This window comes from Sturnira hondurensis, unplaced genomic scaffold, assembly GCF_014824575.4.
Source record: "Sturnira hondurensis isolate 20B ecotype Veracruz unplaced genomic scaffold, ASM1482457v3 Scaffold0017436, whole genome shotgun sequence".
In the NCBI taxonomy this organism is placed as follows: domain Eukaryota; kingdom Metazoa; phylum Chordata; class Mammalia; order Chiroptera; family Phyllostomidae; genus Sturnira; species Sturnira hondurensis.
Window position 1 is genome coordinate 5,106,864 of NW_028090067.1, and position 24,797 is coordinate 5,131,660.

Below are 24,797 nucleotides of genomic sequence, written 5' to 3' on the forward strand. Positions count from 1 at the left end.
TAGAGTTTCTAGCCAAGACGATCAGGCAAGAAAAAAAAGACTTCCAGATTAGAAATGAGGGAGTGAGAATGTCTCTTCACAGATGACATAGTCTATTACAGAAACCCCTATGGGATGTATAAAACATCTGAAACCGATAAGTGAGTTAAAGTTACAATATACAAGGTCAACATACAAATGTCAATTGCATTTCTATATACTGGCAAAATTTGAAATAAAAAACCAGTACTATTTATAGTTGCATCAAAAGTATGAGATTTTTTGGTGTAAACTTGATAGAAGTTATGTGAGACCTGTATGCTGAATTCTACAAAACATTACTATGAGAAAGGAAACCTGAAGAAAAGGAGAGACATGTCAGGTCCTCAGACTGGAAAAAATATTGTCAATTCTTCACATACTGACTTAGATTCAGTATGATACAATTCTAATAAAAATTTTAGCAGAATAATTTTTAGCTATAGCTATTTTACTGTTTTTATAGTGGATACTTAATCTGGTAAGTAATATCTCATTTTTCAGCTTAGAATTTCCATTTGGTTCTTTTTTCATAGTTTCTTATTCTCAGTTGAAATCTTTTAATTCTTTAAATACATTCACTTTAGTTACTTTAAAGTCTGTGTCTGGTAAGCACTTCTGGATAGCCTATGCATTTCCTGCTATTTTACATTCTTTCTCATGGTTTTTGGTCACATTGTGCCTTCTGATCACGAATATTTGAGTGGTTGACATCATTTCACAAAACTAGAAATCCTTTGAGTCTCCAAGTACTATTAGTTTCTCCTGGAGAAGATTTGCTTCACCATGGCAGGCAGCTGGGCTGTAGGAACAAGCACTCCCATGCCATCTTTTTTTTTTTAATTGTTACCTGAGAACATTTTTGTTTTTTGTTTGTTTTAGAGAAAGAGGGGAAGGGAGAGAGAGAAACATCGATGCCATAGAGAGGCATCAATTGGTTACCTCCTGTCCATGCTTGGACTGGGGGTCAGTGCCCTGATGGGTGGGGGGGGAGGTCACCTGCACCGATGCCCTGAATGGGGATAAAACCTACAACTTAGGTATATGGCCTGATTGACAGTTAACCTTGCAACCTTTTGGTTATGGGATGACGCTCCAACCAACTGAGCCATACTGATTAGGGCTCCCATGTCATCTTGATTCAGTTAAGGTTGAGGTGATTCCAAGTTGAGTTTAAGTCCCTGTTTTATTCTTATTTTCAAGGTATAACACTTCAGAGTTCCAACCAAACCCTTGGGGTTCTCTTACAGCCATCTTGCTTGGTGAATCATGAACTCTCATTTTTGTGTCCATCTCTGTAGGGTTTTGCAAAGTTCTGCTTCTTACCTTGTTGATATTTAAATGTGCTGTTTTACATTTGAAGCTAACAGAATGCCAGACAAGTTAGTACTATAGATAATCACTGCATCTCATCTAAAATGATACTTTTCTTTCTAGTAAAGTATGTAGTAAATTATAAAGTTGTACATAGACAGATGGAGCCCTTAAAGACTACAAAGTTACAAAGATAAGGAGATAGTATGTTTAAATTATGTTATTTGGCCCTGGCTGGTGTAGCTCAGTGGATTGAGCATGGGCCTGTGAACCAAGGGGTCACCAGTTAGATTCCAAGTCAGGGCATGTGCCTGGGTTGCAGGCCAGGTCCCCAGTGGAGGACACATGAGAAGCAACCACACACTGATGTTTTTCTCCCACTCTTTCCCTTTCCCTTTCCCTCTCTCTAAAAATAAGTAAATAAAATATTTTAAAAATAAATTATGTTATTTGTTGGAAAATCAAGGGTGTGGAGATAGAAAAGCTATAGTTAGAACCTCTGAAAGGGAAAAGGTATCTTATAGTAAGCCAATGATTCTCAGAATGTGATTTGGTGAGCCCTGGGAATTCCCCAAAATACTTTGGGGGGCTTATGGGGTCAAAATTATTTTCATAATCCTAAGACATTGTCTTTTTCACTCATGTTCTTCAGTGGCGTAGAGTGGAGGTTCCCAAAGGTTACATAACCTGTGACTACATCATTGCCTGATATCCAATGGAGTTGGGTGCTTGTATGTTCTCATACTTTCTAGAGTTTTCTAAAGGAAACTCTAGACTCTTCAGTAATTTTTAATAGTATGAAAAAGACTGGAGACTAAAGAAATCGAAAGCCTGCTGTGCACCTTTTCCAGCTGATAAAAAGGACACGAAGCTGAAGGGCATGGTCCCACATTAGTCTGGTATGTGGTTGGTGGTGGTGATTAAATAAAAAAATGAGAGAGGAACATGTCTGGGAAAGACTTGTGGGCACAACTTGACTTTTCACCCATAGAGTAGACTGGAATCAAATACGTAGGAGCTCAAAAATGTTTGGACAGTCAAACTAGCAAAGCCCTGCCATCTAGGAGTGAAAGAGATGGAAGCTTTTAAAAAATACAACAAAAAAATCTTTGGGCACTCAACTTTCTAATGCAGGAGGCAGGCTGAGAAAATTGCTCAGTTGTCAAAATGCCATGTTTTCCAAAGCCCCTTTCAGAAATGGCTGAGGAGGAGAAGGAAGATAAAAAGGGGAGGATATCTCAAAGAGCTGAGTCAAAACCCTTGGGGACCACAGGACTGGGGAGGCACTACCAGGGAGCAGAACTCGGGCCCAGTCAAGGACGTTCCCCATCCACAGAGCGGCACTGGCCCAGTGGGGTTCCATTGCTGTTGGCCAGGTCTCATGAATCTCCCATTCTCTTTAAATCGGAGTGATTATGTAGCTACCCCATGCCAGTTTCACCACTGTTGGTAGGCTGTGTGTGAGTGAGTGACAGAAAGAGGAGAGAGAGGGAGAGGTATGGGATGGGGTAGATAGCTTATTTTTCATCTGTTTTCTATAAATAAAGACCAATCAGTGTTCTTTTCCAAATGAGACACACAAATCTAGTCTAGATTACAGGACCATGAACCTTGAGCCAGAAGCTGTGTGTGACTGGACGCAACTTTGAGAGTCCTTGGGTGGGGGTGAGCATACACTGCATTGAGAGGGACATGAATTATTGTGGGCCAGAGAGCAGAGTGTGGCATTGCATTATTGTTGCCAGTCCTTCACCCCTACTTGTATTCCTGCCCTTAACTCTGCTATTTTTACTAAAAGAGGAGGAGTATATTTCCCCACCTTGTGGCTTTAGGTTTGGCCCTGTGGCTTGCTTTGGACAATCAAGCTAAAATGATTGTGTACCAACTTGAAGCCTAGGCTTTTAGAGGTCCTGCATGTTTCCAAATGCTCCCTTGTACTTTCCAATGTGGACATTAAAAAACAATAACAAAACATGAAATGCTGCCCGGGCTAGCTGCTGGTCTCAAGAGGAACATGAGACAAATAAAGCAGAGTTGTCTCAGCCAATCCATTCAGCCCAACTGACCCTCAGATCTGTGGGGATAAATGCCTTCCATTGTACGCCACTGAGAGTTTCTTGGCTGTTCATTAAGCAGCAGTAGGAAACTGATAACCATCTCCACTCACCTCTATTCCAGCCACCATGACTTAGAGCTTCAGCATGCCTTGCTGAGATGTTTGCAAGAGCCTCCTAACTAGGCTTCTGTTTTCCTCTGTTCCTTCTTGTCTGTGGTGCACACCTCTACCAGAGCTGTCTTCAACCCAAAAGGCAAATCTAATTGCCTATCGGGGGAAGCCACGGTCTTCGGTGTGGCATCCTCGTCCTTCCCTGAATACTTGTCTGCTGCTACTCCACATCCTGCTCTCAGGATTCAGAGAGCAAGCACTGTGCCATTTTGTTCTTCTCCATGCCTGGCAAACTCCTGCAAACGCTTCAGGACCCTTCGCACGTGTCACTTCTTTTGTGACACTTTTCCATGATGAAAAGGCAGTCACGCTCTCTTCTGTGCATCCAAATATTCATTTTCTACCACTTACAATTTTTATAGAGTTGGGATGATTTGTCTCCAGGTCCTTCTCCCAAGTGGACAGAGGCCCTTTCTGAATGCTTCCTGTAGCTGCAATGTCTAGTGGGATGCTTTGACCTCTATAGACGTTCAGTGACATTTCACATCTAATGGTATCAATTGTTGGAAAAGGTGGAATACATGTAGGAATTGTTACAAATTCCTCGTTTCTCTAATTGCTGGATGGTGTTTATGATGTATGCAGTAAGCCAGAAATTTGATTCATCATAATCCTCCTCCTTTCACATGTCAAATGATAACATGCATTTTAGTAGGATAAATTCATGAACATAGAAAAATGACAATAATGGCTGAAGACGGTTGACATGCCCTTGATGTCGATATTGTGAGTCCTTTTCAAGTGAAATTTATTAACTCAAAATTAAAATGTCAAAATTCAATTGTGCTTCATTTTGTATTCAGACAAATTGAACTTTTCAAAATATCTTTGAAGCACGTCTTATGTTAAAAGACACCTATTATTTGAATACTGGTGAAATAAGAAAACATTTGTTTCCTCATTTTAAAAATCATACACACCAGATATTTATCTGCTAACAGGAGACTGAAGAATATCTGGATGCAAAACTGCTACCATTATCGCACTGTTTTTATCACATCACAGTCAATGACTTTGGCAAAGAACAAAGTTGTCCAAATCTAATAGGAGGCAACTGCTGGGACGCGGGTCACGCGACGGAGCCTGTGCAACAGTGAAGAGGAAGGGGGGCAGGTCAGTGAGGGCTTCGTAAGACAAGACACCTTCCTTCATGACCTCACATTGTATTGGTATAAAGCTTATCCCCGAAATCCTCTCGTTTCCCACTCTTACTACTCATCTTTCAAGACATACCTGAAGTCACACAACTGTGTTGGGGCTTTGGTCACTTTCTCAGGAAGAGCTAGCTATTACTGTCCCTATTCCCGTGATCATTTTTAGAAATCTTTTTCATATCGCCTTTTTTTTCTGCAGGGGTAGCTATTTGTTTGCTGTTTCCTTGTGCTCCTGGTATCAGGAACCATGGCTTCCTCTGCACTGGATCTCTGGTCCTGGACCCACAGTACAGGGCTTGACACGTGGCGGGTACTCCATGAAGCAGACTGTGCCGAATGAGTGAAGGATGGGAATGGGCTAGGGTAGTAACAAAATAACTATAGAAAGCTAAAGTAGGAGAAAACAGGAAAACAGCTGAGTGAACAGAAGACAGCAGAATTTTTCAGAGTTTTATCTGAATGTAAGGATGGGAATGTAAAGAACAGTTGTGAGTTTCTACAAAGGGCAGATGACAGAGCATCCTGAGTTTTCCAGGCTAGAAAATGTGGGCTTCCTGTAATGTAACTGCCAAGGGGGAATACATATCAACCAAACAGTCTCACAAATATGTAATTTCTAATTTTATAAAGCTCTATAAAGGAAATATACAGTGTGCTATAATAATAATCCGCAAGGAAGCCTGACCTGGCGGGGGTCACTTGAGTAAGTGACATTTGAGATGAGACTTGAAGGTTGAGCAGGGGTCACCTATTTGGTAGAAGGTGGAAGATTTGTGCATTCTGAAGAGAAACTGGAGTATTGTTTGGGGGTGAAGAGTAGCACATGATCAGGTTGGAGAGGAAACTCAGGATCAGGTTGCAGACCACGTGACCGTTTGGGTCTTTATCCTGTGAAAAAATGGGTTGCAATTTTTTAAGCAAGGTGGACTTGGAGTTGGGAGAAAGACAGAGATCTGATTTGACTTGTCTCTATGGAGGGTTATCAATGGGGAGGGGGAGGAAGGAGAATGGGGGCAAAGGTATGGGGAATAAGAAGCATAAATGGTAGGTGCAAAATAGACAGGGGAGCTTAAGAACAGTATAGAAAGTGTAGAAGCCAAAGAACTATGTATGACCAATGGGCATGAACCAAGGAGGGGGGCACCTGGTAGGGGAGGTGCAGGGTGGAGGGGAATAAAGGGGGGAAATGGGGCAACCATAATACTATAATCAATAAAATATATTTAAAGAAATAAAAATGAAATAAAAAGGTTTCTGAATAACAGACTAAAAGAGTATAAGACAAATACCATATGATATCACCTTTAACAGGAACCTAAACAACAAAACAAACAAGCAAGCAAAATATAACCAAAGACACTGAAATAGAGAACAGGCTGACAGTGTCTAGAGGGGACATGGGAAGGAATTTCAGGGGGAAAGGGAAAGGGTTCACAGGAACAAGTATAAAGGACATGTGGACAACGACTAAGGGGGGTGGAAAAGGGAGGGAGGTGGGAAGCCCGGGGTTGGGGGATGGGCTGGGATGGGAGTAAAAGTCAGAAAACTGTACTTGAACAATAATTAAATAAATTTAAAAAAGAAGACCCATTAACATTTCATGTAAAAAAAAAATAAAAGAATGGATGCTGGGAGATGAGACTGGTTAGGAGACCTTTAATGGTGCCAGGAGTAGATGACAATAACTTGATCAGGAAATGGAGGAGCTTGAAAAAAATTGGACAGCTTCAATTTTACATGGACTCAGCTGTGGGGAATGGGATACGGAGAGTGAAGGTGAGGGAAATGTTTCTATCCTCAGTGGCTGGGTGAGTGGTAGCCCAGAAGAACAGTGAAGTAGGAACGTTTGGAGAGGTCGGAGCATGCGAGGTCTGCCGATGGAATGTTGAATGGCCTGCTGTATGCATATGGTTTTAAGCTCAGAGGAGAAATCTGTATGAGAAATAATAAAGATTTTCACGTATTTATGCTCGGCTGGTTTTTGACAAAAGTGACAAACAAGACCATTCAGCAGGGGAAAGAACAATCTCCTCAACAAATGGTGTTGGGATAACAATATCCATATGCAAAAGGATGAAGATGGATCCTTACCTCACATCATGTATAAAAATTAACTCAAAATGAGAACTCAAAAGACCTAAATTTAAAGGGCTAACACTTCAAAACTTTTAGAAGAAAACAGGGGTAAATCTTCATGACCTTGGATTTGGCAATGATTTCTTTTTATTTTGTAAATGATTTCTTAACTACACCACCAAAGCAAAATCAATGCAATAGAAAAGGATAGTGTGGACTTTATTGAAATTAAAATCTTTTGTGCATCAGAGAACATTATCAAGAGAGTAAAATCTCAACCTACAGAATGGGAGAAAATATTTACAAATCATATATCTGTGAAGGGTCTAGTCAAGAATATGTAAAGAACTCTTACCACTCAACAACAAAAACACAACTCAATTTAAAAACGGGCAGGGGACTTGAAAAGACATTTTTCCAAAGAAGATATATAATAGTTAAAAAAACACATAAAATATACTCAACTTCATTAATCATTAGGCAAATGCTAATCAAAACCAGAAATAGCACTTCACATCCACTTGGATGACAATGATTTTAAAAAACCAAAATAACAAGTGTTGACAAGGATGTGGAGAAACTGGAACCTTATATATTGCTGGTGAGAATATAAAATGGCGCAGCCATTATGCAGAATAGTTTAGCAGTTTTTCAATGTTAAACATAAAAATACCATATGACCAAGCAATTACACTCCTAGCTATATATTCAAAATAACTGAAAAACAGGTATTCAAGCAAAAATTTGTACATTAATGTTCATAGCAGCATTATCCACACAGTTAAAATATATATAAAAACAACCCAACTGTCCATCAACAGATCAATGGGCAAATAAAATGTGGTGCCTCCACACAGTGGAATACTTTTCAGCCATGCGAAGGAAGGAAATACTGATACATGCTACAACATGACCCTTGAAAAAATCATGCTAAGTGAAAGAAACCAGACATGAAGTCCACATAATGTAAGATTCCATGTACGTGGTATATTTGGAACAGACAAGTCCATAAAGACAAAAAGCAAATCAGTGCTTGCCAAGGGCTAGGGGGTGGGGGGAAATGGGAAGGTGACTATCTAATGGGTCTGGGTTTCCGTTTGAGATGATGGTGAAATTCTGGGACTCCACAATAGTGACGGTCATGCAACATTGTGAATATACTTAATGGCATTGAATTGTATACTCTAAAGTGGTGAAAGTGGTACATTTTTAGTGTGTTTTTTACCATGGTTAAAAAATAAGGATATTTGTTGGTATCTAGGTGTTACTGAAGGCCTGTGGTTGGGGGGGGATCACCTAGGGAGCAGGTATAAAATGAGAAGAGGGGCTATGGTCAAGAGTCAAGTAAACCTCACATTTTAAAGGACAGGTAGAGCAGGCAGAGGAGAGGGCGGGAGCACTGGAGACTGAAAAGGAGCAACAGAGCAGTAGGAGAGAAAATAAAATGTGATACCATCATGTCATCAGTGAAATACTGCTTGAGGTAATGGGGAGCTTCTGAAGGTTTTTGGAACAGTGATGGGGTCCAAGCTTTTCCTTAGGAAAATTCATCTAGCAATTGCATGCCAGGTAGACCCAAGGGAAACCTGGAGTGAAGGGAGGCAGTTAAGGACTATTCCCATGGAGAGGGTCTGCAAAAAAGTAAAAGTGGAACTGCCTTGTGATTGAGTGATTCCACTCCTGGGTTTATATATGAAGAAGCTCAAAACACTGACTTGAAAGAATACATGCATCCTATGTTCATTCAGTGTTATTTTTGATAGTAAAGATACGAAAGCAACCCAAGTGTCCATCAGTAGATGAGTGGATAAAAATGCTGTTGTGTACCTATGCAACAGAACATTACTTGGCCATAAAAAAGAACAAAATTTTACCATTTGAGACAGCACGGATGGACCTAGAGGATGCTATGCTAAGTGAAATAAGTCAGACAGAGAAAGACAAATATCACATGGTCTCACTTACACGTGGAATCAAAAGAACAAAACAAATGAAGAACCAAATTTGAAACAGACTTAAATACACAGAGAACAGACTGATGGTCGCCAGAGGGGGGAGGAGTTGGGGGGCTGGGTGAAAAAGGAGAAGGGGTTAGGGAGTACAAATTTGTATTCACAAAATAGTCATGGGGTTGTAAAATACAGTATAGGGAAGACAGCCAGTAATATTGTAATAACCATGTACGGTGCCAGGTGGGTACTGGAAATATTGGGGGAACACTTCGTAAAGTGTATGATTAACCACTATGCTGTACACCTGTAACTAGTACAAAATATTTCTGAATGTAAAGTATAATTGAACAGTAAAATTTAAAACAGTAACAACAGCAACAAAAAGAACTATTCCAATGGAACAGATAGGTCGGATTTGAGCAATGTCACGGAGGAAGGAGCAAACTGACAACAGGGAAGGTTTAACCAGGCCCTTAGAGCTTGGTGGTCTGGATGTTTGATCTTTCATTAGCAGGAAGAAAAGAATTCACTATTTCTCAGACCAGTGTATGGGCCATTTTGAGCTGAACTATTTTTTTTTAGGCTCGTACCATCTTTCAGCTCTCGTAAGGTACTTGATGCAGAATTTCTTCATATATATGAAATTTTAAATTTCGGGAGAGTCTTACTCAAATTTAGGGCTCACTCCATGCTCTCGGTGTTTTAAGTAAGTTATATAGACCTTTATCTGCACCCTTTTAGATTTCCTTTTCTTTTTATGTAGAAAAATTATGCACTCAGGGCTAGAAGGGCCCTTAGAGGTCATCTGTCTAAATTCACCCTTTGTACAACTGATGAGAGGGACATGGAGGGTCTCCATGGATCAGTGGTGTCACCATCCTGGGGGGGCCTGTGTTCCGCTCTGGATTCCCCCTCCCTCTGTCAGTTGTCCCACCGAAAACTTGTCAGTGTTGTCAGATGGAGGAGGTGTCAGAATGTAGTCCTAATTTCATTTATTAATAAAACACATCTGAAGCATCTACTCTGTCCTAGTTGCTGTTTTAGGTCCTGGAAATAAAGAAGAAAACATGAGTCATGACCCCAAAGTTTGCTAATTTGAAGGTATGTTTAGTTAGTTTCCAGGACTCTTTGATGTTGCATAGGATGATAGCTTTCTTGGCTGTTGTTTAAAAAAAGAACAGTAAGTAACATTTTTTTTATCATATAATGTGAGGATTCAGACAGAAGGGTTTAGAATAAATCCACCATGGACATGGACTGTGGGTTTCAAGATTTAATCAGCATTGTAGCCTCACGTACTCAGCATCATAATGCTCTTATTCCTAATGGTAGTGTTTCTGGTGCACACAGTGCAGTGTGACTTAGTGGGGAGTCACGGCATCGGTTGTATTCTTCTTCCAGATTCTCTGTTCTCAAAGCTGTTGTTACTATGCATTGAGGCTTTTGTTCTGAACTTATAAATTTCTGGTTTGTCTTGGTATTTGTCAACTTGACGGTTGGTGTCTATCTATTGTCTGCCACACAAGCATACATTTACCTTCAGTATAATTTTGGAATAATGGATACTTTCATCTTGTGGTTCTCAAGAATATTGCTAGCTACTGTCTATTCCATCCTATTCAGAGATTAAGCACTTTTTTTTTTCAATCAGTTTATTCATTCAGTTTATCCTGTGATGAGAAGTCCCCAGTTTTTTATTGAAAATGCTTGGGGCTTTGGGATTTATATACTTTTTTGACTTAATAAAGATAAGATTTCCTACTCTTTATACAGTCTGATACTTGTGGCAGGTTCGGCAGTGGCATCCTGTAGTCTCACACATTAGTTGTTCCCTAGCCAAACGGGAACATTCAGGTGGCATAACTAAAGACTACGAGTAGCCTTATGTCCATGCTGCCTGCATCTGCTTTGTCACTAGAGGAGCTACAAAGAGACTTTTGGTTTTCAGCAATACGGCTTTTGGAATCTCAGATAAGGTGATGTTTGCCTGTCTCTGAACAAGGCGACCGAGATGTAGTGTCTGCTCTCAAAGGGTACAGATGCTCCATGTTTTCTCCACGAGACCTCTTCTGACTTGTGTGTGTTGTGAGCCAACTCAAGTGTGTTCAGCTTAAACAAAAAGGCATCAGTGACTTATTGATTTCATAATTGAAAATTCTAGCAGACAGAGTTGGGACACTGCTCTATTCAGGGTGCAGGTGATGCCTTGTGGCTGGGTTTCTCTTAATCTCTCACAGTATTTCCCCACCCTCCCCAAAGTTTCAGTCTCTGCCTAGTTGCCTCTGTTAGGGTCTCGGCGAACCCTTTCACGGTGGGTGGGAAAGGTGGCTAGAGCAGCTCATTCCACACTTTAAGTTTTTGGGGGAAGAGAAAGATTGCCTCTTCCTGTTCCAGCAACCCTGGGAAAAATCTTCTGGTGTTGCATTGGTTCTGATCTGGCAAGGTGCCAATCTTTGAACCAATCACTGAGGTTGGAAACTGAGGTATGCTGATTGGTAGGCCTGGGTCATGTGATCCATTCCAGCACCGGGAGGGTCAAGCAAGTGAACTGAGCAGGTGCAGCTTTCTCAAATACAAATTGGGAGTTGTTGCCAGAAGAAATGGAAAATGTTGGATGGCAAAGAATAAATGTCACCTCAGAGGTTGAAACTGGATTTTCTTCTAATTAAAATTTTTTCTGACCAAGTAGCTCAGTTGGTTAGAGGGTCTTTTTGATAGCCAAGGGTGGGCGTTTTCTCCCTGGTCAGGGCGTACACAAGAATCAACTAAGGAACGAATCAACTGGTGAATACTTGGATAGGTGGAACTGGCAAAATCGATGCCTTTCTCTCTCTCTCTCTTCCTCTAAAAATCAATAAATAGAAAATTTTTAAAATTCTTCTGATAGAATGCAGTGGAGTTAAAGTCAATATCTTTTCAGCTATTTATAGCTTTCCTGCTGATCATAGGGCAAAAACATTATGGCTCTTTGATATGTAGGAAAATACATATAAGCCTGTGAGTCTCACATCAAACTTCAGCTGAATTCATCGTCAGACTGTCCTCATTAGGAACTCGTTGTATCTTCAGCTCCAGCGCGGCAAGCTAGGAGGCCTTGGGCAACGTTGGCAGAGGTAGTAAAGTCAAGGCCTAGATTATCTTTTTTAGTTCAGAACTGACAACTCAAAGCTTTCTATCTGCATACGTTGTGAGTATTGTTTTATTTTTTCACACAGAACTATTTTGCACACTGGCTATTTAAAGAGCACAGACTCTGGGGCCCGAGTGACTTGGTCTGAATCTCTGTTTCTACCACTGACTTGGATGAGTCACTCATCCTCTTTGTGCCTCCGTTTCCTGTTGAGTAAAAAAAGTGTAGTGATAGCGTCTGTCTCGCCAGGGTGTTTTGAGAACCACGTGAACTGGGTACGTTATTATGGATAACGCCAGGTGTGTTACTGTCAGGTTGAAGTTCAAAAAACCAGCCAACTCTAATTTTTTTCAAAAAACATTTATTTTGAGACAAGAGGTTTCAGTCAGCCTTACAAACGTAGAAAGTGGAAATTCGTCCTGAACCGATGGGAAATGAATCCAATTTTAAATCCCAAACCAGACTCCTGTTTTTGTTGCTATTCTTCACCCAAAAGACAAAACCTGGTGTTTTCACAGTGTCCATAAAACAAATTTTAAAATCCACGTATAGCACACTATTTACTGCCCAATCCTCACCATGATCATAAATATCACAAATTCTTTAAACTTCTCAAACATGAGATAAATGTCAGACCATTCTATAAATTGACTTTATGAAGCACTACTGAGCCCAGCTTTCTGACATTCACACCAATGTTTCCATAGTGACTAATATGTTCAGTAGGGGAAAAGCAGGAGGAGATGAAAAACAAAGGCAACACCCCAATACAAGAGATGCGTAAGTGGGGGGAGTAGAATGTTCTAGAAACTTTAAACCATGCTTCTTGCAGGAGACAAGCATTCTTCTTTACCTTAGTGACTTCCCCTGATAGCTGACTGATTTGTGAGTCCTTACTGGTAAAAATCCCAAAGCCTGACCAGTCGACACCCAATTATACTTGAACAATGACTATTAACACCAATTTGGACCATTCCTTCTCCCTTTTAATTTAATGTTAATTTTTTCTCTAGTTAGAGGTCCCTTAGTTACCATGGTAACAGTGAAGTAATTTGTGCCTGTCACTGAACTGTCAAAAAAATACAGTATTAAGTCAATTTAAAGAACAGTTAAAAACAGGATAGGGGGAACATAGGTGTTAGTGATCATCACAGTTTGCAAACACTGAGTGAGTGAAGAAAGCTAGAATGCTACTCAAATGCAGGTTCTCTGTTCAAATCTTATTAAGTAGTGCCCTACCAATTGTATTTAGAAGCAGATTTTAAGGTTATTCTCTTGTGATGTCAAGAGAACAGTATCTGTTTCTCACTAAACTTCAACAAACTTACTTCAATAAATGTATGTCTACTCTTCAAGCTGTTTGCAGGCTAGACTAAGTAACCTGGCTAGAGATAAGTAGTGTTTTTCTGAATCATATGGGGTGGGGAGGGTTGCAATTACTCCCAGGCATCTTATTCGGGGAACTAGTCACCTCAAAATCTCCTCCTCCTAATCCCCCAAACTTATGACTGTGTTACCTTACCTGGAGAAAGAGACTTTGCAGAAGTGATTGAACTATGAATCTTCACATAGGAAGAGTATGCTGGGTTATCCAGGTGGGACCAAAGTAATCACAGAGATCCTTGTAAGAGGAAGGCAGGAATGTCAACATCGGAGAAGGCGACGGGATGACAGAGGCAGAGTTTGAAGTGAGGTGGGCCCATGAGCCAAGCAATCCAGGCAGCCCTTAGATGCTGGAGAAGGCAGAGAAACGGACTCTTCCCAGAGCTTACAGAAGGAATGCGGCCCTGCTGACAGCTTGGTTTCAGCCCAGTTAAACTTATTTGGGGCTCTGACCTCCAGAAGCATAAGAAAATCAATGTGTTTGAAGCCACCGAGTCCGTGGTAATTTGTTACAGCTGCTGTAGGAAGCTAGTACAGCACTGTTTGTAGCCTTTGGTTCCAGCAGCTCCTCTAGGACCATCTCATTTGATATTTACTCCTACATGGCAGGAGTAGATGGGACCTTCCTGATTGTTGGCTTACCATTCTGGCTGTCACTAACTGAGTGTCCTATGGGTTGGTTTCTCTCTGTGGGATACTCCTGGGGCCTTCAATCTGGCCACCATGTAGGTTCTGGTCATGATAAGGTCAGCTGCTGAGGTGACATAGACCCTTGAGCTCTGGCTTGAACACTTGAGGAGGCCAAGTGCTTGCAGGTCCTGCGGGAAGAGTCCTTGAGAAAGAAAACTCTTGTGCTCACAGTCTATCTCTACGAAAGCGCACCTGTGTGCTGGGAAAATTGCCTTATCTTTCCAAGTAGATTGTATTTGGCTCAAGGTTAGACACCAGGCTTTATGGACACCTGCAAACCCCACAGCCCCCAGCATGGGGTCCCCAGGAGATGCTATATGAGACACAGCAACTCGTCCTCCAAGCTGGTTGCTGGCTAGGTTTTATTGTCGTTCCAATTATTTCACTCTTACCAGACAGGTGCTGTGTTAAGTGCTTGATAGATACATATTCTATCATACAGTGTTTACAACAACCCCGAGGGAAGTCTGATTGTTTTCATTTCAAGGCAGCGGAAACAGAGATCCGGTAACAAGACTGGGAGTGGCCAGGTGAGGAAGTGGCGGCGCTGAGCTCGGAACCAGGGGGTGTCTTCTTGACCCCTCCTCTAACTACTGCCAGGGCAGAGGCACCATGGGTAGGTGTCAATGCCTTTCTTGCCTGTGGCCCTCAGTAGAATCCCTGTATCCGCTGAGCTCCAGCGTTGGCTCCCATTCCTACCCCTGCAGAGGGGGAGGGGATAGCTCTCAGTCTACAGGCCATTGTAAGCTTTTAATGAGAAGGATCTGCGCTGGAGGGAGTTCCCGGAGCACTCCCACACCTCCTTTTGTAGAAGAGGCTGTTTTTCCCTCCTTGGGAAAGGAGGTCAGTCCCTTAAAGATGCAAGGCCCTCCCCAGAAGCAAGATTACCCTGACGGTTCCATGCCAGCCCCAGTAGCATTTGCCTCTTGAGTGGTGGGGCTTTGCCCTTTCCCTTACTTCCACCCTCCTCCAGGAATCAGGGGATGGTTCATTCCATCACTTCATGTATTCATCAAGCTCTCCTCGGGCTGTTGGTTTCATTCAGGAAGGCTGTGCTCTGCCATGGGGAACCCCGGAGTGAAGCACCTCTCTGTCCTGCAGGAGGTGAGTGAGTCGATGCAGACACAGGCACCTGATAATAGTAAGCCCCGCTTCCTGAGGGCTGAGCAGGAGCTAGGAGCTGGGAGAAGAGGTCCACACGCTTCATCTCCTTTCTGCTGCCTCAGGTAAATCCCATCTGAATGTATACTCCAAGAGGGCAGAGACTGGGTCCATTTGGATTGCCAGGGTACCCTAGTGCTAGGAAAGCGGCGGGGACCTCATGGCATAGGTGTTGTGTGCGAAAGAAGGAATGAATATGTAGTCATACCTGACAATTGTGGCTTAAATATCAGGGCTATCACTATTTTCTCAAGAGGTTCAGAGACCTCAGGAAATTCAACCCTTATTGCTGAAGCCTAGTTTCCCTTACTGATGAGTCCACACTGGTCCATCGGGGCACAGGCGCTAGACCAGGGGCCGCGAGCTGGTCTGGGGCGGCGAGACTCGCCGCGGGCGCCCTCTGTCGGCGCTCGGGCGGCGCAGCGGCCCGGCGGACGGACGCACAGGTGCGCCGCCCGGGAAGGCGCGAAGCCGGGTTCGGGCTGCTGCCGTCGACCTGCGACTCCCCGCGGGCCCTTGGGTGTTTGCTTCGCCTTCGGTGGGGCTGAGCCGCTCTCTCAGTGGGACCTGGAGAGCACCGGTGAGTTTCGGGGGCGTGGTCCTGGGACTCTTTAAGGAATCGGCGTTAGGGGAAGGGAGCGCACTTCGGGGCCGAGGGGCGCGGCCAAGGGGCGGGAGGACCGTGACGGAGACGCATTGCCCAGGCGGGTGGGGCAGAGGCAGGTGGAAGCTGGCGAAGACCAGGAGCCAGTGACTGTGCCTCCCGGACTTCCCTCGAAGGAGGGGGTGGAAGAGGGGCGGGAGAGTGCGGCTGTCCCGGGGCCGACGGCCAGAACCCGTGATGTGGCCCCGGGAAGCTGGAGGGTCGTCTTCGCTTCCATTTTTCAGAGCCTGCCTGGCGCAGGCCGGGCGCTCAGCGGGCACCAGGGGAATGTTTGAGGGGACCGCATCCCTCGGATATTTGGGTGTGCTGTCCTACACCCGACTACAGTAATCCTCCTCTCTCACTGTGCACCAGTCTTATTCGGTTCTTCTAGTTTCGTCCCCACTTCTTTAAAAGAAAGACAAACATTCACTCACATCCAAGGCCAATTTGCAATCAAGAAGACTTCTTCATTCTTTCTTGTTCTGGTTTCCACATCAAGTAAGGACGACTTTGGGGGTTCTTTTGTTTTCGATTCTCCCCTAACCCCATAACTATATCCTTCATTTATTTACATATATTTTTGCCTGTAGAAATTCCAAACACACAAAGCCAACTTTAGTACTTTCTATCGCTAAAACTCCCATAGGCAAATACTTCTCTCTTACTTCCCCCACTGGAATAATATATTCCCTTGATGGGGAAGTTTAGCTCCATTGATTTGGGAGGAAGTATACAAAACAGGTCAAAGAAAAACGTGAGAGAGGTGGTGAATGTTTTCGGAGAAGGTAGGGCAAATGCATTTGTTGGTCTTGGTGAACTGGTTCCCTCCTGGAGCATTGGAAAATACCATAAGGAGAGGGCAGGCCATCTGCTCCCTGCAGTTCCCAAAAGCGGCTCTTGAGGACATTTGATTTGAAATTACTGTTCTTTCTTTTCATAACACTCAGTATGTCCCTCGTCATTGCCTTCCAGATACTGAACACAAACTTTTAATCCCTTCTACCAAAATGTTTTGCACCCATTTGAACTCCCAATTGAACAAAAATGTCAATTTGAATTGACATTCTAAATTAGTATTCATTGAAAACTGGTTTAGCACAAAGCAAGGAACATGAAGGAAATCTAAGTCTTCTTTGCATTTCCAAGTGAGTGTTCAAATCTTCAGGAAAGTCATTGTTATCCCTTCAGGGAAAATCTAGTCAATTCCCAAGTGCTACCTCCAGAGGGCACAACTGTCTCAAAAAATTTTTGTGTGTGTGTGTCTTCAGTTTTACCTAAAAAAGGGACTCCCTACTCCATAATTGTGATTTTGGGTATTCAAACTTGAAATATTTTTACCTAGTAAATTTTAATGTTCATTTACCTGTTACGGTGTTCTATTATTTTCAACAGTTATTTAATATTTATAATATTTTAAGTTTTATAAAATGAAAAATGAAACCCAGTGTTTTTAATTTGTCCTGACTTAAAAAGTCTCTCCGACTCTCTTAATTTTTAAGTAATAACTCCAGATAGATTGAAGTAGCACCCATTAAGTTTTAAAAATTATTTTAAAAGTTTATTTGTTTCAGCCTAATTTTGTATTTCTAAGAGATTGTTCTCAATGCCCGAGGCCTCCTTAAAAGAAGTGTGAAATGTGCTGTGTCTTTTATATAACACCGTTTGGGATTCAGTGCCCAACATATTCTTGTAGAATCTGCTATTGTGTTCTGAGTCAATGCATTGAGAGATTTTTACTCTGGAAGCTACATAAAACGTCTGGGAGGGTATTTGTTTTTGCAACACCAGCATGTATGGTGACTTTGTGTTTAAAAATGCTTTTATTCATCTGCAAAGGATGGGGGGTTGACACGAACTTGCTCAGAAAAGAATGGGGTTATTCTCTTCCAGAATGTACATGGAACACTGCATTCTCTCCTCCTTTGTGTCAGACCTCTGCTGTGTTTAGTGTGAAGCTGAATCATGTGAGACTGACATCTAAGAGGGAAAACTAAGGATTCGTGCACACGATTTACATATGCAATTCCCTGTGTTTTCTTTCAAGCTTTCACTTGCTCCTCACTTTGGGCTATTTTTCTTTTCTTTTTTCCCCCCAGTTAACATTACACACAAGGAAACTGGCAACTGGATGCGAAAGGGACTGTAAGTATTTAAAACTGCGTAACATCTATTTAAATGAGAACAGGGTTTAGGTTTTGGAAGCTTATGTCCATGCTGGCATGGACGATTTAGAACCTAATACAGGATAGGCCTTGAGAGTGTCTCACTTTCACATTTGCTTGGCATAAAATGGGAAAGAGCCAGAGCAGCCGCCACACCGAGGTGTTCTGGAGGAAACCGGGAGTCTCAAGTGATGTCACTCAGCGTGTGGAAGAATCGAGAGAGGCCTTGATGAAACACCCCTGAAGTCAGGTGAAGCCACGGATGAGCCATTCAGGGCTAATGTGCATGGAGCAGAAGTACTATAATTAGCAAATCCACAAATTTTCTATCTCTCTTCTCTTTCAATTCACAAACTAAATGCTGGTTGAACGGTGTGTCCCTTGGCCTTGTCTATTTGCCTTGTCTCCCCAGTGAGCCAGTCAGGGAAGACCTTTGACAGCAAAGACCCACGTGTGATATACTTTCTCCCATTCCTTCACAGTGACCGGCTCAGTGCAAGACCATAGTGGCCTTCCACGAATACTCGTTAGACTATTAGACTAACGACTATTTGTTAATAATTGTTAGACTGTTGCACCGTTGACCAGGATCCACTCCCGTTGGTGACATTCTGGGTACATCTCTCCCTGTTTCCATGAAGCTGGTGGCACTCTCAGCGTTTCCGTAGGTAAATTTCATCTGCCAGAAATTTATCGTAAGCAGTTGGGGTTTTTGTTGCTGCTGTTCTTCTGAAGTGGATAGTGAGTCTGGGAATAGCGTAGTGGAAAGAATTCAAATGAAGGTGAAGTGACACAGAACAGTTGAAATGGCAGGGCAAGGAAACCAAGTGCTCCCGCAGAACGGAGATGACCAAAATGAAAATGTGCTTTCACCTAAGGTGCTCCCCCAGTCATAAATCACAAACTCCACTTGCTCGTCTGTAAACGTGAACTACTCCATACGAGACCCTACACCAGTGGAGCTGAGGAACTCATGAGGGCCTTCAAACGTAGTTGTCTCCCGTCCGGGAATACGCGTAAGCAGGGGTATCAGGCCAACGCTGGTGGGGCCCCTGACCTTGAAGGGGCGTTTTGACATCTAGTCACCTGCCAGCAAAAGTGCTCTGTGATTCTGCGTTGAGCTCACATTGCGCTCATTTCATTAGCATCAGAGACAGTTTTACAAATGCCGAAGCACCAGAAGGAAATTCGAGGTGATGATCAAGAAGCCAGAAGTGTGGCATCAGTAGATTAAAGCTGTATCATCTCCAGGCAGGGTGCTGTTTCTAGGCCTTTTTGCCGAGGGCCATGTATTAATTACAGTATGTGAGTAGTTCTGATTTTCAGTCTCAACACTGGAGTCTACTTTGAAACATTAATAATTCTAATTCAAGTAGAAGTATATTCTAAGAACTAATGTTATTTGCAGGAAGTTAGAAGTAAATCCCTTAGTAAAATAAATGACCCTTTGGTAAAGGGAATCATAACTTAATTTTGAAAGTATAGATGTTCTTCTGTTGCTTTTGCTTGAAGTCTGGCAGAACTGTATATGGCTTAGTTGAAGATCCAGATTAAAGTTTTCCTTTTTCCAGCTACCACCAGAGTCTCCAGAGATGAGCCAGTTATTTAGTCATTTATTTAAAAAGTCAGTAATGGACACAATTTCTTGTTGCTGAAGCATCCCATGGTTGCCTGTACATCCAGGTAGATGAATAAATTCCTCATCGAGGTCGGTGTTGCAGGTGGATTGATGCTCAGTGAATGTTCAAACAATCAGACCATCACCTTCACCTGGTTCTGCTAGGTCATTCTGAGCCCGTTTTAGTCAGGGGCTGACTTCCTGCAATCAGAGCCCAAAGGACGGGGCGGTGCTGTGGTGTTTAATGGAATTGGCCTCCTGGTGGCGCTAGAAGGACACTTGCTCTGCACAGAGAGGCCACTCATTTGGCAGGCAGAAAAGTGAAAGGGTATTCCCCCCACGAGTCACACTGTGCCTTTTAAAAGTCCGTTTGATGACGTTTGCAGTGATGGGGGGCGGGGTTCCTCCGGTTTATCTTCAGTCTCAGAGAGTGGTTGGAGGCAGGGTGCACATTCTGGAGTTTGTTAATTCCTGAGGTGACACTTTTAAGTCCCGATGTCTGATACTCCACAGTCCCAGAAAGAATGATTTTTGTTTCTTTGATCCCATCAGAAAGAATCCAGTTGTTTCTTAGCTTAGCAGATATTTTCTTTTTCAAGTCAGAGTCACGGTGGGCGAAGGGTCCTCAGGATATGTAATAACAAAGCTGGTGGAATTACATGTAGAGCAGAGTGATAAGCTTAAGAGGTGAGAGAAAAATATCGGTTATGGTCATCAAGTTGGAGGACAGTTTGGCATGGCCACAGCTTTTAAAAAGTGTCAAGTCAATAGCATTTCTCTCCTCTGTTCTCTAAGAAGACAAAGCACAGGCGGAGGAAAAAATTGCTCAGGACAAGTTTCGTTCGGTCAGGTTCTCCCCGCCCCCTTGGTCTTTCTAGAGGCTTTGACCTCTTCATTCTCTAATGATGTTACTTGGAGAATTCAGGACATCCTGCAAAAGCGAAACAATAGCAAGGAAGATGGGTAGCTACAACAACAATGAACTGAATTCTCCAGACTGGTCGTGGAATGGCAGCAAAGACAAAGAACTTTTTTCTTCTTTATAAAAGCCGCCGATACCTTTTCTTCCCTTTCAGACCCTGTTCTTCCTATTCTTGCTTCCTGGCAGGTTTCAGCGTCTGATCATGAATGGCTATTTTACTGTCTCCTTGTTATTAATAAATAAGGTGATATTACTGTTATGAAGTTGCTGTTTGGAAAGTGGAGGCTATCAAGGGGCGCTTTTGAAGCCTCCACTTCAAGAATAGAATCATTCTATTGCATTTCAGAATAATTGCAATTTTAAATCTTTCCTTTTTTTTTTACCCGTTGAATTTGATATTTCTCTTAGCCAAAGTATTTCATCCACTCGTTACTGCTGCTGTTTTTAAAGGTGCTTGAAAGGTATTTTACAAAGATAGCCAAAATATGAAACCAAACCAAACCAAAGTTTCTTAGTGAAAAACAACCACCCTGAAATGAAAGCCAACTGAAATCGCCCAGAACAGACTCGCAAAGTGAAGCTGACAGGCCGGCAGGAGGCGGGAGGAGGGCTCCGGCTCCTCCGAGGAATCGGTGCGGGCCATTTCGGTGCTAAATGACAGGATCAAGAAGAAAAACTTTGAAATTGATTTTTAAGACTGTCTGAAAAAGGAGGCTGAAATGAATATTAAGTAATTTCTTTGGGGCTGTCAGAAATAATAATGGGAGAAGAGAAAAGCCCAGTCTTGCTGCCGATGGTGGGATCGGGGAGTTCAGAGTCCGTGCACAGTGGAGATGAAGCCCTGCATTAGTTGTTAAAGAAATAGGAGTGAGTGAAGGGAAGGGGAGCCGCAGCGGAAACTAGTGTGAGTAGGTGTGAGCCAGAGAGGAGTGAAGAAACAATGTGGCTTCGCGTGCCCGGGTGTTTGGAGCGAGGTCCCATGATTGGCATGTGCTGTGCTCTGTATCCCCCGAGGATGAGAGGACCCTGTTCCTGGGGGAGTGCACCACACGAGGTGCTCTGCCAGTGGGGATGGGTTTGTCTGCCCACATGCATTCTCTCTCCTACCCCGTCCCCAGCAGCAGCCATATTCATCTATCAGTTGGCTGGTTGGAGGGGGGCTCCAGGCGGGCTGTTGAGCAAGCCCATATGGCATGAGGATTGGATTCATGTCTTTGGCCTTATTAGCACCATGTTGGAACCAACCGAGTTAACTGACTAATTAATACAGAGATGCATAGGGTGTTCTCTGGGACTTGGAATCAGTTTCCTTTAAATTAGCCATGTCAATTATCACAAGTTCCTAGATGCCGAGAGTTGGAAAAGGTCTGGCAGGATTTAAAAATATATAGGGGAGCAAGGAAAAATTGAATGAAAAATGGAAAACACACCCACCCCACTGGGATTGGGCTTTTCTGGGACACAAACGCTCACTGTTAACGGCATTGTTACGGCTGGTGCGGCGTGCTGATGACTTTTGCTACCATGTTCTCAGAAATTTCTTAATTTTCCCGGTTCCTTTTTTTGTTCTCCAAATTTATGGGCTGGAAAACTTAACCTTCTTTAACTTCTGCTTGTGTGTGTGACATGCTGTTGAGTTGGCTGGTGACCCTGTGAATGAGTGACATCCACACTGACCTGTCCTCGACAGCCCCGCCCAGCTCCTGCAGCCTCCTGCCTATGGCCTCTGTTACGGAGCCATTCTGTCTTGTATTTGGTCTTCCTCTTTTCCCCACTGCCTTCTCTTTTCCCCAGTGTTGTTTTCTCTCCCCAAGAACCTTGCCTTCTCGTGATATGCCCCAAGTAGAACAGCTTCAGTTTTGTCATTTTTGCCTCCAGCGATGCTTCAGGTTTAATTTGCTCTAGGACTTCCTGCATACCAATGTGGAAACAGACATCAAGCATTGATCTCCCTACCTTTGGGGAATGGTATCTTCACTTTCTTTTGGGAGGCTTATCCACCTTCCCTTTGTTTCACGGGGTTGTGCGTCAAGGTACTTGCCTTTCTGAAACCGTGAGACGGGCAGTTTTGTGATTCAATTGAAGCCAGTGGTTTTCACCCGGGAATGGTTTTGCCTCTTGGGGAGCATTTAGCAATGTTTAGGGACATTTTTGGTTCTCTCTACTAGAGAGAACGCTACTGGAATCAAGTGCATAGAGACCAGTGATGCTGCTAAATACCCTACAGTGCATAGGGTCAGCTCCCTACAGCAAAGAATGATCAGTCCAACATGTCAGTAGTGCCGAGAAACTCGGATCTAAGCCAACTTACACTTTCTCTTCTGGTACACCGAAGCATCAGCGATGTGGTACAAGCAACAACCCCCCCAATGATTTGAACTCATTCATTTAGGTAGCAATGCCTCGTTAGGACGGTTAAGTTGGCTAGGCCTCCTCAAAACTTTCTGGCCTCCATTTTCTTCTCAGCTAGAACTCCAGCCTTTGTATCTGTTCCATGGGCTCCACTGTAGCCTTTCGATGCAGTCTTTTCTGGTCGAATTGGCCAGGGGACTGTTCTGCTGCCTACAATCAAAGAACTCTAAGCTGATGCGAAATATCTGATGGTTTGTTAACATACGTATGTCTAATGACGCCTCATAAACAGATGGTGCCTTATAAATCCTATCTGTGGTGACTAAGCAGTTATCTGGCAGTTGAGGGTCAAGTTAGAGCAAGCACAAGCAGTAGGGCAGACAACCCCATGCACTTGAGTTTCTATCCCTGCAATGGTAAGTAGAGTCAATAGGCCAACAGATAGCTTGAGAACTCTTCCCCAAACAGGGAAAGGAAGTGTTCCAGGATGGTAGGGCGTCATTGGCAGCAGATCAAGTGCAAATGTAGAACAGTAAGATTAAAAAAAACAAACCCAGAAAGTGGCCTGGTATCTTTGAAATTGTGCTTGCTTTTGACTTTGTTGGGCTACTGGGGCCAGCGTGTAAACCAGGGGCTACCCGGTGAATAATGTTTCTTTTTTTAAAAAAATCGTTCTTCTCATTTCAAGCTTCATTTCAAAATAATGAAAGCATCGATAGCAGTACCTCACTTGTGGGCGTAGAAGTTTTCTTTAAAGATTTTAAAGCTCAGGGCTGACACTGGCCTGGTACTCTAATTTTTTTTCCAATTAAGGCGATCCAGGGAGCAGTTTCTTGATTGCCAAGGCCGGGCCAGGTGAGTGTGGGTGGCCACCTGAGCCTCTTTAGCTGTTGGAGACGCTGGGGGCTGCCTCATGAAAAGACCTGTTTTGTTGGAAGCTTCCCTTTTACGAGGTGCATGGGCTGGAATATGTTAAACTGTTCTTCAGTGAACAAAATCATAAAAAAAATATGTGAGCATACAAACAGAGGGTCTTGTTGGAGATCTCAGGAGGTTCATTGTACTTCTCAGGGACGGTTTCTTTTTTAAGATGCCAGCAAAATGCCATGGCGTTTTATTTTTGTCTGCAGTAAATTGCTCTGGAAATTTAAACAAATTAAACATCCTGTTTTGTGTTTTTGAGATGCACTGGGGAAACTCAGCCTCTCTCGTCTGATGTTTCAGGTGGGAAGTAAGATATTGTGCGTAATCACCTTTTTGAAATAGTTATGTATGTGCAGGGGTTAGGGGAGGGCACATGGGCCGTCCCACATCACCTGCAATTGCAAGCAGTCGTGTTTTCTATCTAAAGAGAAAGAAAACAGGAGGGAAGGTTCTGGAGAGTGTGCGTGTGTGTGTGTGTGTGTGTGTGTGTGTGTGTGTTATGGTATGAGATGAGAAATCTGTTCTGTTGCTTTTTATAGTTTAGTAATTGATCTGTAATGTAGTATAAGAGTGATAATTAAAATCCATTGTTGGAACCATTTTAAAACTAATTTAAAATAAATATTAATAAACATAATAATGGTCGTCACTTAAACGGAAGGCAACGAGAGAAATTAGCAACTAAAACTCAGAGCCTGCCTTCGGCATGTGATGGGCTCTCTTTTCCTGGAGTGCCCATCTCCGCAAAGAATTTCCCCTTTATTTCCAATGTTGGTAAGTGGAAACAGCTGTGAGATACACTCCCTTTCCTCCTCACATGCACCGTATTTCTCTGGAATGGAAGGACTGCTTGCCTTCAATACCTTCCTGCTGGGAAAGATGGAACCGTCTGGAAGGCTTGTGCCCTTGGGCCTGAGTAATAAAATTAGCCTGAGTGACAAATTTTAGGGCTTCCCCTCTTCATGGGGGGGTCTCCTTGACAATAGGAACTGTCTGGTGTGGTTACATTTCATGAGAACATCTCAACCCCCCATCGGCTTGAACTCTCAGTTGAAATACTCCATTTAA

The 24,797-nt window shown here is 43.0% G+C and overlaps 1 long non-coding RNA gene across 1 annotated transcript; it reads left to right on the forward strand.

Annotated features, from left to right (window-relative positions):
- Positions 1-1,219: 1,219 nt before the first annotated feature.
- LOC119002283 (uncharacterized) lies at positions 1,220-4,614 on the forward strand. Its single transcript, XR_005069722.1, has 3 exons — positions 1,220-1,280; positions 1,985-2,063; positions 4,501-4,614. It is a non-coding gene; the product is annotated as an uncharacterized LOC119002283 (long non-coding RNA).
- The last annotated feature ends 20,183 nt before the right edge of the window (positions 4,615-24,797 follow it).